This window comes from Schistocerca americana, chromosome 2 (assembly GCF_021461395.2).
Source record: "Schistocerca americana isolate TAMUIC-IGC-003095 chromosome 2, iqSchAmer2.1, whole genome shotgun sequence".
NCBI classification, from domain to species: domain Eukaryota; kingdom Metazoa; phylum Arthropoda; class Insecta; order Orthoptera; family Acrididae; genus Schistocerca; species Schistocerca americana.
Genome location: NC_060120.1, coordinates 294,514,752 through 294,527,145, shown reverse-complemented (window position 1 = coordinate 294,527,145; position 12,394 = coordinate 294,514,752). Strand labels below are relative to the sequence as shown.

General features: G+C 43.8%; 1 protein-coding gene across 1 annotated transcript in view; it reads left to right on the top strand.

The window, feature by feature from the left end:
- Window positions 1-12,394, top strand: part of LOC124595363 — a 186,018-nt gene that overhangs the window by 3,174 nt on the left and 170,450 nt on the right. Inside the window, exon 2 of the mRNA XM_047134082.1 lies at window positions 5,544-5,784. The gene's annotated coding sequence lies outside the window, so the exon portion shown is untranslated. The remainder of the gene's footprint in view (window positions 1-5,543; window positions 5,785-12,394) is intronic.

The following is a 12,394-nucleotide window of genomic DNA, read 5'->3' as shown; positions in this document are numbered from 1 at the left end:
CTTTTCTCGATGCCTTTGAAGCTGGTGCTTGTGTGTGGAGACAGAAAACAGAGCATTCTTTGTCGTTCTTTCTAGGCAGGTCTTTGAAGTTACCACTTCAGGTCTACTGGCTCAAACATTTCTGGGGATGGAGGGGTGATTGAATCCGGAAGACCCTCCTTCAGACAGCGTGCAGGAACTATATTGTTAGTGACTACTCTTTCCAGGAAATGTCTTTTATTCAACAAGTACAAGTCGGCAGACCCCATCAAAGTGAGATTTATTCAGTGGCCACAAGATGACGACAAAGGAGTGGTGCTTCGATTAGATTAGATTAGTTTTTCGTTCCATAGATCCGTACTGAGGAAATCCTCGTGGATGTGGAACATGTCACTTTTATTTTTTTAAGCTGAAATAACAATACTAATAGTATGAGTATATACAATACATCATTTGTTTCTATTAAAAAATTCGTCAATGGAGTAGATGGAGTTGGCCACTAGTATGTCTTTCAGGCTTCTCTTAAACTGATCTTTATTTGTAACTAAAATTTTTATGTTTGCTGGCAAATTATTGAAGATGAGTGTTCCTGAGTACTCGACCCCTTTTTGAACTAAGGTAAGTGCTTTCAAGTCCTGTATGTATGAACTGAGCTGTTTGTTGGAAAAAGAGATATATTATTTAGGGCAAATTTCATTAAGGAGTAAATATACTGAGAGGCAGTTGTTAGTATACCCAATTCTTTGAAGAGGTTTCTACAGGACGTCCGTGAATTTACTCCACAAATAATACGTATTACATGCTTTTGGACTCTGAAAACTTTCGTTTGATTTGAAGAGTTACCCCAGGATATTATACCACATGACACTATGGAATGAAAATAGGCAAAGTATGCAAGCTTTTTCATTGTTATGTCGCCTATGTCTGCTAACACTCGAATTGCAAATACAGATTTGTTAAGGCGTTTCTGCAGTTCTGTGGTGTGCTCCTCCCAACTGAATTTATTATCAAGTTGTAATCCCAGGAATTTAAGACTGTCAACCTCTTCTAACCGCTCTTTTTCATACTTCATCCATATGCTGGGTGGAAACCTCTTACAGGTTCTGAATTGCATATAGTGAGTCTTTTCGAAGTTTAATGTCAGTGAGTTGGCTTTAAACCATTTATTAATATCTATGAAAATGTCATTATCAGATCCTTCTAGAACTACACTCGACATACTATTTATTGCAATACTTGTGTCATCTGCAAACAAAACGAACTCTGCTTCTGGCAGTGTAACTGATGAGAGATCATTAATGGACACAAGAAAAAGCAATCTCCCTAAAATGGATACTTGTGGGACACCACATGAAATTTCTTCCCATTCTGATGATGACTGATGACTTAATTTACTAGTCCCTTGCACTGACACCCTTTGTTTCCTGTTAGCGAGGTATGACTTGAACCATTTTGCAGTGCTGCCTGTGACACCATAGGATTCTAATTTATCTAAAAGAATGTTGTGGTTCACACAATCAAATGCCTTTGACAAATCACAGAAAATACCTGCTGCTTGTAATTTGTTATTCAATGAATTAAGTACATTTTCACTGTAGGTGTAAATAGCCTTCTCGATATCAGAACCCTTCAGAAATCCAAACTGTGTTCTCGATTATATGTTATTTGTGGTCAGATGGTTGAGAAGCTGCCTGTACATTACTTTTTCTAAGGTTTTTGAGAATGCTGGCAAAAGTGAAATCGGTCTGTAGTTTGATGGTATCTATTTATCCCCTTTCTTGAATAGAGGCTTAAAATCTGCATATTTTAGCCAGTCAGGAAATGTCCCAGTTATAATTGATTGGTTACACAAGTGACTTAGAATTGTACAAAACTCACAAGAACATGCCTTAATTAACTTTGTTGATATTTCATCGTAACCACTAGAATGCTTTGTTTTTAAAGATTTTATTATGGAAGTTATTTCTTTTGGTGACGTGAGTGACACATTCATGTACCTGAAGCTATTTGTAAAGGCTAGTTTCAGATATTCAAGGGCATTATTTACTGATCCTGACAATCCAATTCCATCAGTAGCGGATATAAAGTACTTGTTAAATACATTTACCACACTATACCCATCGGTTACTAATGTGTCATCTACCCTTAATGCTATTTACTCCTGTTCCTTTCTGGTTCTACCAGTCTCCTCTTTCACTATATCCCATATTGTTTTTATTTTGTTCCCTGACATTGCTATCTTCTTCTTGTAGTGCATTTGTTTAGATGTCTGAATTACGTTTTTAATATTTTACAGTATTCCTTGTATTTAGCTTAATCATCAGCGTTGGAGCTATCCTTGGTCGACAGGTACATTTTCCTTTTTGTCTTACAGGAAATCTTTATTCCTTGTGTAATCCATGGTTTTATTATAGGCTTCTGTTTAATTTGAGTCACTTTTAGAGGAAAACAGTTTTCAAACATGGTACTGACAGTGTTCATGAATTTGTTATATTTTTTATTCACGTCATGAGCACTACAAACATCTTTCCAATTCATATTTTAGAGCAGTCTTCTAAAACACTCAATTTTTGGTTGATTGACTACTCTCCGGTACTCAGATTTAGCAGTCTTGATAATCTGGTTAGAATTTACATCTAAAACAAGGATCTGCATGTCATGATCTGATAGTCCATTTATTACCGGTTTTATGTTATGATTTTGTTCCTTTGATTTGTCTATAAAATGTTATCAATGGCTGCCCTTGAGCATTTAGTGATCCTAGTTGGAAAGCTTACAGTGTGAGTTAGATTGAAAGACAACATTACTAACTGCAGTAAATGTTTCCTGGAAGATTGTATATGAAAGTCTGTATTAAAGTCACCAGCAATCAAAATTTCTTTGTTTCTGCCTATTAAATAACCCAAAAGAGGTTATAGATGATTTATGAATAGATTATAATTTCCTGCAGGTGCTCGGTAGATAGTTACTATTATATAGGTTCTGTTATGGAACTCTACTTCTGTTGCACATGCTTCTAGATGCTGCTCTAAACAGAATTTATTAATGTCAATGGCAGTTTTTAATAAATGTGGCAACTCCTCCTCCGCCCATATCTACTCTGCAGAAGTAGGAAGCTAGCTTAAATCCTGAAATGTCTAACATATCTATACCAATGGTCACTTGATGTTTAGAGAGGCAGATTATGTCAATTTGGTTAGATGAATTCATTTCATCAATACAAGTGAGTAGTTCATCAACTTTATTTCTGAGTTCCAGAATGTTCTGGTGTAATAAAGAAAACTGATACTGCATACTAATGGGATTATAACTGCTTTGGCGAAGATGAACTGGCAGTTTCTGATTACTTTGTGTTAAACATTGTTTAAATGGAGGCTGTATGTTAAAATATGACTCCTGTTCATCTGTTTTCTCAAACTGAGTGTATCTGCCAATCTCTCTTAAAACTCGTTTTCTTTTTCCCCTTTCCCATCCCAAAAAAGGCATCCCTCTGACACCTGTGACCACTGGTATTTTACCACTTGTGACAGTATCCCCCCTTAAGTTTTCTGCAATCAACCCAGACAGCTTTCCCTTTCCTACTGAGGTGAAGGTCATGCCTAGTGTAGTCCCACATATCGATAGCATCCACAGGAATCAAACCAATATGGGACCCAATATCCGTCCTAAGCAACCACTCCAACTCCAAGTTCACCCTCCCGACGGAAGAGTTAAAATGAGGCCGATCATGGCGTCTCAACACAGACACACACAGATATGTCTGGACAGAATTTATTTACTGTTACGATTGTGACGTGTAGCAGTGTAATTGCATGTAGTGAATTGTTGGTGATAACGACAATTTCGCGGTTGTATTGCATGAGCTGTCGCAAAAAGCGACCTATTTTAATATTTAAGTAATTCTTGACATGTTGATAATTTTTTGAAGTATTTTACAACACTTGCCCTACGAAAATTAAATAAACAGCGAAGAATACGAGCTTTTTCCACCAAATGGAGAGCTTCACAGACATGTCTCTCAGAAATTGATTAAATAAAGAATATGCATTTTAATTTTACAAATAAACAATGTATCAGAATGAGATTTTCACTCTGCAGCGGAGTGTGTACTGATATGAAACTTCCTGGCAGATTAAAACTGTGTGCCGGACCGAGACGCGAACTCGGGATCTTTGCCTTTCGCGGGCAAGTGCTCTACCAACTGAGATACCCAAACACGACTCACGCCCCGTCCAAACAGCTTTACTTTTGCCAGTACCTCGTCTCCTACCTTCCAACCTTAACAGTAGCTCTTCTGCGAATCTTGCAGAACTAGCACTCCTGAAAGAAAGGGTATTGCGGAGACATGGCTTAGCCACAGCCTGGGGGATGTTTCCAGAATGAGATTTTCACTCTGCAGCGGAGTGTGCGCTGATATGAAACTTCCTGGCAGATTAAAACTGTGTGCCGGACCGAGATTCGAACTCGGGACCTTTGCCTTTGACGGTCAAGTGCTCTACCAACTGAGCTACCCAAGCACGGCTCATGCCCCGTCCTCACAGCTTTACTTCTGCCAGTACCTCGTCTCCTACCTTCCAAACTTAACAGTAGCTAAGCCATGTCTCCGCAATATCCTTTCTTTCAGGACTGCTAGTTCTGCAAGGTTCGCAGAAGAGCTTCTGTTAAGTCTGGAAGGTAGGAGACGAGGTACTGGCAGAAGTAAAGCTGTTTGGATGGGGCGTGAGTCGTCCTTGGGTATCTCAGTTGGTAGAGCACTTGCCCACGAAAGGCAAAGATCCCGAGTTCGAGTCTCGGTTCGGCACACAGATTTAATCTGCCAGAAATTTTAAACAATATATCCTCTGCTATGTAATTGAGACTGATTTCAATTTGTGTCAGGGTATCCTCCCAGTCGAACAGCTAAGTAGAAACTGAGATAATTTTCTCGCCAATTTTTTTCTGGGAGCGGCGGGGGTGGGGCTGGGGAGGCGAGGTGTAAATCGGGATGGGGGGGGGGGGGGAGGCTGGGGATTTTGCCGAGGGACAGGAATCCTCCAGTGGGGTGAGGATTTCCTAGAGGGGGAGGGTTCAATTAAAACATCAATATAATTAATTAATTTAATATCAGAATTGCGCCAGACCTCTCTTTATTCCCCTACTAAGCGATACAATGACGCCGGGCAGTGAGTGTCCTTGGGGACAATGAATACGACTGGAAAACCTTCACCCACCTTGGGGTCTCCAGACTTGTATTTATCCATTGGGATGCTGAAATCAGAACAAGAAGTCATCTGAAGAAACTGCGTCGAGACGGTGTCCCGCCACTGACTGTGTGCGCTTCCATCGCCTGACGCATCGAGGGAAGTCACGACAACGGTCGCTGTGCCGAGAGTCAACTCGAGTGCCGATCATTTGCCTGTCGAAACACGTGTTACACCTTGTGCCACGTGGACGTTTGTTGACTGCCGTTTTCATGCTGTCGCAAATTCAGGGGCGATTAGTGTTGGTGTAGGCAGAAGTAGTCAATGAAAACCTGTTTGAGCAGTCAGTGTGAAACCTCGAGCTGAATGAACAATGTTTTTCAGATGGATATAAGCTGGCCACACAGTGCGAGGCCTTCAAGACACCGTCCGCCGCGTTGCCTATTGTTACGCGTCTGGCGCAGAGCAGCTGGAGGGACAGACAGCTGCCGCACGCGGAGCAGCAGCTGTGCGTTGAGTTGTTGGTGGCGATGCGCCGCCTCACGCTGCGGGAGGCCAACCAAGTAGCCTTGGCCCTCCTGTGTGTCGTCCCCGCCGACTGCCTCGACTCCTGCCCAGTACAGGGGTACGTATGTCACAACCACTAACGCCACATCTGACGCTCTTCTCCTCCTCCTTAACCTGTTCTGTATTCTCTAACCTGCTTTTCCTGTTTTCCGAGACTAATATTTGTCATTAAACACTCCTGATGACACACCGGTAAGCAACTCAGTCCCTCTTGACAGCGTCTTTAGTGATGACAGCGGCCACTCAGCAGTCGACGAACGTGCCTCGAGGCAGACTTCCCGCTCCACTATCTGTCTCCGTAGGTTGCTGAAGGAGGCTCTTAACGCTTTGAAGGTGATGTTCAGAAAGTGAAGTCAGTTACTGTTTTGCCGAAAGAGACAGCTAACTTTATTAAAACTGAATGTAGATCACTATTTTGCAGCCATGGAAATTTGTGGATAGGTCTTACGTGACCAAACTGCGAAGGTCATCGGTCCCTAAGCTTACGTACTACTTAATCTAAATTAAACTAACTTACGCTAAGGACAACACAGACACTCATTCGAACCTCCGACGGGGGAGCCGCGCGGACAGTGGCAAGATGCATTAGGTCGCGCGGCTACCCTGCGTGGCTTGCAGCCATGTTATCGACAATTATTGAAAGTAAACTGTTGTTAAAGATGACATCAGAAGTGCTATACTGGGACGTCGTTGGCACCTCTAACTCAGTCGCAAAGTCAACACAAAACTCCAGTAAGTACGAGGGTGAGTCAAACGAAAACCTTAAATTTGTATTAACAAATCGGAATTTCGCGCCGTTATCGTGTAAGTTGGTAAGCGGGCTACAAACAGCGTGCAGAATGGCCAGTAGGTGGCAGCATAGTGCAGATGCACACATACCGTCGCAGTATCACTATAAAGATGGCCGCCACACTTGCGACTTGCACCATGGGAGAGCAGCGTTCTGCTATTCGGTTTTTGCGTAGTAAAGGTGTGAAACCTATTGAAATTCATCCACAAATAAAGGTTCAGTACGGTGATGTATGTTTGTCACATCAGCAAGTCTACGAATTTAGGAGGAAATTCGCAAATGGTATGACTTCCGTTGAAGATGCTCTTTGTCCAGGTCAGGCACAAAGAGTTGTGACTCCATAGAACATTGCAGCAGTTGAAGCCATAGTTAAGGAAAACCACCTGGTGACACTGAATGGCATTGCAGCGTGTTTACAGGGTCAGCACACCACATTATCATGATGTGCTCCAGTTTTACAAAGTGTCTGCAAGATGGGTGCCACGGCAGCTGACCTCTGAAATGAGAGAACGACGTGTTGATGCTTGTGAAGAACTTCTTCGGCACTTTGAACGAGAAGGTGATGGCTTCCTTGCAAGAATCGTTACTGGGGACGAAACCTGGGTTCACCTCCACCAACAGGAAATGAAGGAAGCGAGCAAGGGATGGCGCCATTCCTCATCACGAAAACCAAAGAAGTTTCGAACAGAACCATCAGCAGGGAAGGTTATGCTGACACTCTTTTGGGACGAAAAAAGCGTCATTTTAGAGCATTACATGCCTAGAGGGACCACTGTCATCAGTGCATCATACACAAATCTCCTAAAAAATCATCTGCTGCCTGCAATCAAATCAAAGCGACGTGGATTGCTGTCAGCAGGTGTCCTGCAACATGACAATGCAATGCCCCACACCACCCGTACAACAGTTGCAACAATCACAGACCTGGATTTTGAGTGCCACCAGACCTTGCCCCAAGTGATTTCCATATGTCTGAAACACTCAAAGACGCAATGGGAGGAAAGAAGTTCTGTTCTGATGAAGAGGTACGCCACGCGGTGCATGAGTGGTTGCGCGGACTACCAAAAGAATTTTTTTCCAAAAGAATTTATGCACTTCATAGGCGCTGGAGGACTTGACCTGAGGGTGGGGGAGATTATGTTGAAAAATGATACAGCATTGTACCACTTCTGCAGAATAACTAATATTTAAAAAAGATATTTAAGCTTTTCATATGACTCACCCTCGTAAATTAATTATGATGGAGAAAAAAAACAACCCGAGGGTCAAAACTCTGCACCGTGAGACAGATACTAAAGTTACACGTTGCCTGCTGTACACACATCATTATGTTATGGTAAGATAATCATCTAGAAGCCAGCTATTGATTGAAGCATCAAGCTAAGACATTCCAGTGTCACCATCCCTACCTTTGATAACGCAGTCAGTTCAGTGAGGGAAGAGTACTGAAAATTCATTGACATACCCCATATCGCCCTGAAACCATTTATTAGCAATAAGAAGCCGTAGAGCCGCCAGTGTCCAGGACTCTTTATCTGCCGTGTTGCAGCCACTGTTCCAAATAGTACCGCGGATTGTCTGCAGCATTAAGGTTAGGGGAAATGGCGTGCTCGTCTGGTCGCGATGCCGTGCCCGAGTGTTCGCCAGCCCGGGAACATATGCGTGCAGCACTGCGAAATCGCCTGTTGTCATCTTGCAGGACTGGAGTTTCCGGATTGTTCTCTTGAGGAATATTTGGTCAGCGAGAATGCTGGAATGAACGTCCCGGTTCAAACAGTCCACGGGTGTACTGCCGGACCATAGTGTCCAACAGACACAATATTTCGGCGATAAGACATGATGCCATATCAGATGCGCTGACGAACTGAGGTCCTGAGGGATCTAGTTGCATGCGACAGTCCATTTCGTAAATCATCAGGAAACGCAATATCTCGAGGTCCACAGCGTCAAATATATGTCGAGAATACCAAATTTCACGCAGTACCTTTTACCACGGACAACGACCGAGAGCAGCGACGTATGCACAGAGTTGTCAGAGCCAACGGACACGCAACGTTTCGTAAAATAATCGCAGAAATCAATGTAGGACGTACGACGAACGTGTACTTCAGGATAGTGCAGCGAAATTTGGCGTTAATGAAATAGGGCAGCAGACGATCGACGCGAGTGCCTTTGGTAACAGCTTGACGCCGATTGCAGCGCCTCTCCAGGGCTCGTGACCTTACCGGTTGGACCGAATGATGGTAGGGTTTGAGTGTGGCGCAGACCCTACGCTGCCATGGCCCCAAGTTGCCAATGAGGCATGTGCAAGCTGTTGGTGGCTCCGCAATGGCGTGAGCAGTGTGTATATGGAATGGACTGGGGTCCTCTGCTCCCATTATGTTCGGCTACTTGCATGTCATTTGCAGCCGTTGCTGGGCTTCATGTTACCAAACAACGATGTAATGACACCGAGCCAAAACTGATTTCAAAACCATTCTCGACAGTTCTAGAGAAAGATTTGGTGATCCATATCGCCCGACGTCAATCCAGTCTAACATTTATGGGACATAATCGAGAGATCTGTCAGCGCAGAAAGTCCTGCACCGGCAAGACCTTAGTAATTATGGCCTGGTGTCGAGGCAGCGCGGCAGAGTATTTATGCAGTGGACTTCCAACGACTTGTTGAGTACGTGCCACGTCGGGTTGTATCATTATGTCAGGCAGGAGGAGGTCCGACACGATATTTGGGGGTATCCCAAGACTTCTGTTATCTCAGTGCACATGCGTACCGCAAAGAGAACGATTAACTGCCCGATCAAGGAACAGAAGAGCAGTTGTGAAGTAGGAAACACGGATAAATCATCACAAGCAGGACACGCCTTTGCATTAGAGAACCACCTAATTCATATGTCCGATGCTTTAGTTTTATAAAGATCCAGTCATTACTATGCTACCATGTACAGACAGGCTATGGAAATTCAGAAGCAAAAAATCAGATTTAACGGAAAAAAAGAAGTATTAAAATGAGACAAGTTGTTGCAATTAGTGCTGAAAAAAGCAGACAGCATTAACTCTGCGCCACTACACGCGGCGTAACACATTCGGTCCGACTCGGCAAACGTAAGCAGCTGTATGATGACGTCACGACCCGACGGTTGAGTGAATACGTATAAATTGTTGGGACTGGAGAGCCTGCTTAAATTTGAAGGTGATGTCTTAGTCTTCATAGCCTCTGATGATGTCTCCAGTATTTGTAAGAGGAAACGCTACGTAGAGGAACGTGGCTTTGGCCAATGCATTATGTCCACAAAACAAACTTCACCAAGGGCTCAAGAATCGGCCGTGAATGCCTGCGTTGTAGGCTCTGCTTCTACTTTGTGGTGTTGTTGCTAAATTTACATCTGAGAGTAAATAGAAGATGAATGGGAATTTTGTGATTAGTCTTCCTATGCGGAATACCCTCTAATCTCAACTCTGAAAGCACCACATAAGAATGTGCTGCGAATGGACAGTACTGCTTGTTGTTTTTATATCTACGTCCACACTCTACCGATCAGTAAGAGTTGCGAGGAAGACGTTATGTTTCATGTTTCCAAATACACCACTGGAGAGTGAAAAATTAACATCCTACAACAATGTTTCAACACGAATGAAGTTCGGTTGTACACATACATCGGTATCCCAATATTTACCGTAATTGGGTGAATAGAATTTCTAGAAAAAAAATGTCAGCCTATCAAGACTCCTACAAAAATGAAGGTTGTGCTTTGTGTGGTCACTGTCTAAAACGCATTGGGAGGCCCATCACCGGGCAGAAAGCACTCCTACACACCCCTTCTGCCAGCACAGATTTCAAGCCACCACACAGGCAACATGCCAGATAGTTGGGGTAAGGATTTCTACTGCCAACCAAACTGCTCATGACAAGTTTTACACCACCTTCATAACTGGGAACTTTAATGCATTTGCCTTCTTTTCTGCTAATTTTACTTCTTATTCTTTAGTTTTTTTAATCAGTCTTGTTTGATGCCACCCGCCAATGATTCCTCTCCTGCACCAACCTCTTCATCTCACAGTAGCACAGGTAACCTACGTCCTCAATTACTTACCCTGTGTGTTCCATCCTCCTCCTTTCTCTACATTTATACCCTCTACAGCTCCATTTAGCAGCAATGAGATTACTCCCTAATGTCTCAGCACACGTTTTGCCATCCATCACTTCTTCTTCCACATGTTCCCCTCACACTTCACCAGTCCACTTAATATTCAGCATCCTCCTACAGCAGCACATTCACAACACTTCAGTTCTCTTCATTTCCGATTTTCCCACAGTCCGCAATTCACTACCATACAATTCTTTGTTCCAGGCGTAAATTCTCGGAAATTTCTTCTTCCGATTAAGGCCATATTTACCTATGCTAGTCCACTTTTTATGTCCTTCTTTCCTCCGTCATCTGTTATTCACGTTCATGTTCAGAAAAAGGAGAACACTTTGAAGAACTAGGGACAGGATGTTCATATTCACAGGACATGTACTTCAGTATGTTCTGCAGAAATGATTAGCATTTCAGTCACCTCGGTTCACCACGTGTCCTGTTGCGTATTAGGCACAGGGTCTGCCATGGGCCCTCATAACTAGTTCAATGCGTGATGGTATCGACGCGTATAAGGCGCGAATGGCGTCCTGTGGTATAAGCATCCTTGCTGCATTCACCTGGTTCGAACACCTGGTTCCAAAGTTTATCTGTGGTGGTCGGCATTGGGTCAAAGCGCTGCACCTGTCGTTTCACCACGTCCCACACGTTTTCGATTGGTGACAAGTCTTGTGGGCCAGGGCAAAAGGCTGACATCCTGTGACACTGAGAAGGTACGTGTTTGCGCAGTAACAGCATGAGGTAGTGTACTGTCTTCCTGAAAACTGGCGCCTGGTATGTTGTGCAGAAAGGGTATGGCTACTGGTCACAGGATATCGTTGACGTAGGCACAGTTGTCACAGTGTACCTCACGGGCACTAACTGTGCTTTGGGATTGTCCCCGCCAGCACTACATACCGTAAGACCTTGATCTGGCGCAGTATGTATTGTGCGAATGCAGTCGTTCTGATGCAGCTCCACCTGTCTGCTGCGAAACAAAATATGGCTATCGTTTTCAAACAAACACAACCTGAATTCGTCGGAAGCACTATACGATACCATTCCTGTCCCCAGTCACGACGTTCCATACACCACTGCTGTCTAATTTGTTTCTACACTATCCGCAAAGGTAGGTGGAGAAGTGTACGATGCGCACATAGCCCATGCAGCATAAACGGCGACGCACTGTAACACTTAATAGTGTACTATGTGTTAGAGCGTTTTACTGTTGCGCAAGAGCCGAGGAGGACGCTGATTTCTCCTGCAATGCCATTCGGTTGAGGTGTCGATCTTATCGAGGGGGGGGGGGGGGGTGGTCTGCATGGTGTGACCTGACCCACCTCGTCGTATTCTACGACCTTCCCTGAACGCTTCTGCACACACACGTTGCACTGCCGAAACACTTCGTCGCCCACGAGCAGCAATTTCCGTGATGGGTACGTCACAGGCTCTAGTGCCATTAATGCGCCCTCTTTTAAAATCACTGATTTCACGGTATGATTAGCGCATACGTGTGCGAGGCATCCTGCACATCTGCTCAAGTAACACTGATCCATTACCTTCGGTTTATAGTGAGAACTAGAGCTTTAGGCGCACATTACTGGTAGTTGGCATTGCACCGCGATATCGATGTTGATCTCGAACCTGCGGACCGACATGGTTCATATGCTAATCATTTCTGGCGAACATACTAATGTACATGTCCGGTGAACATCAACGTCTTATCTCTAATCGTTCAAGTGTACTGTTTTTTTCTGAACATT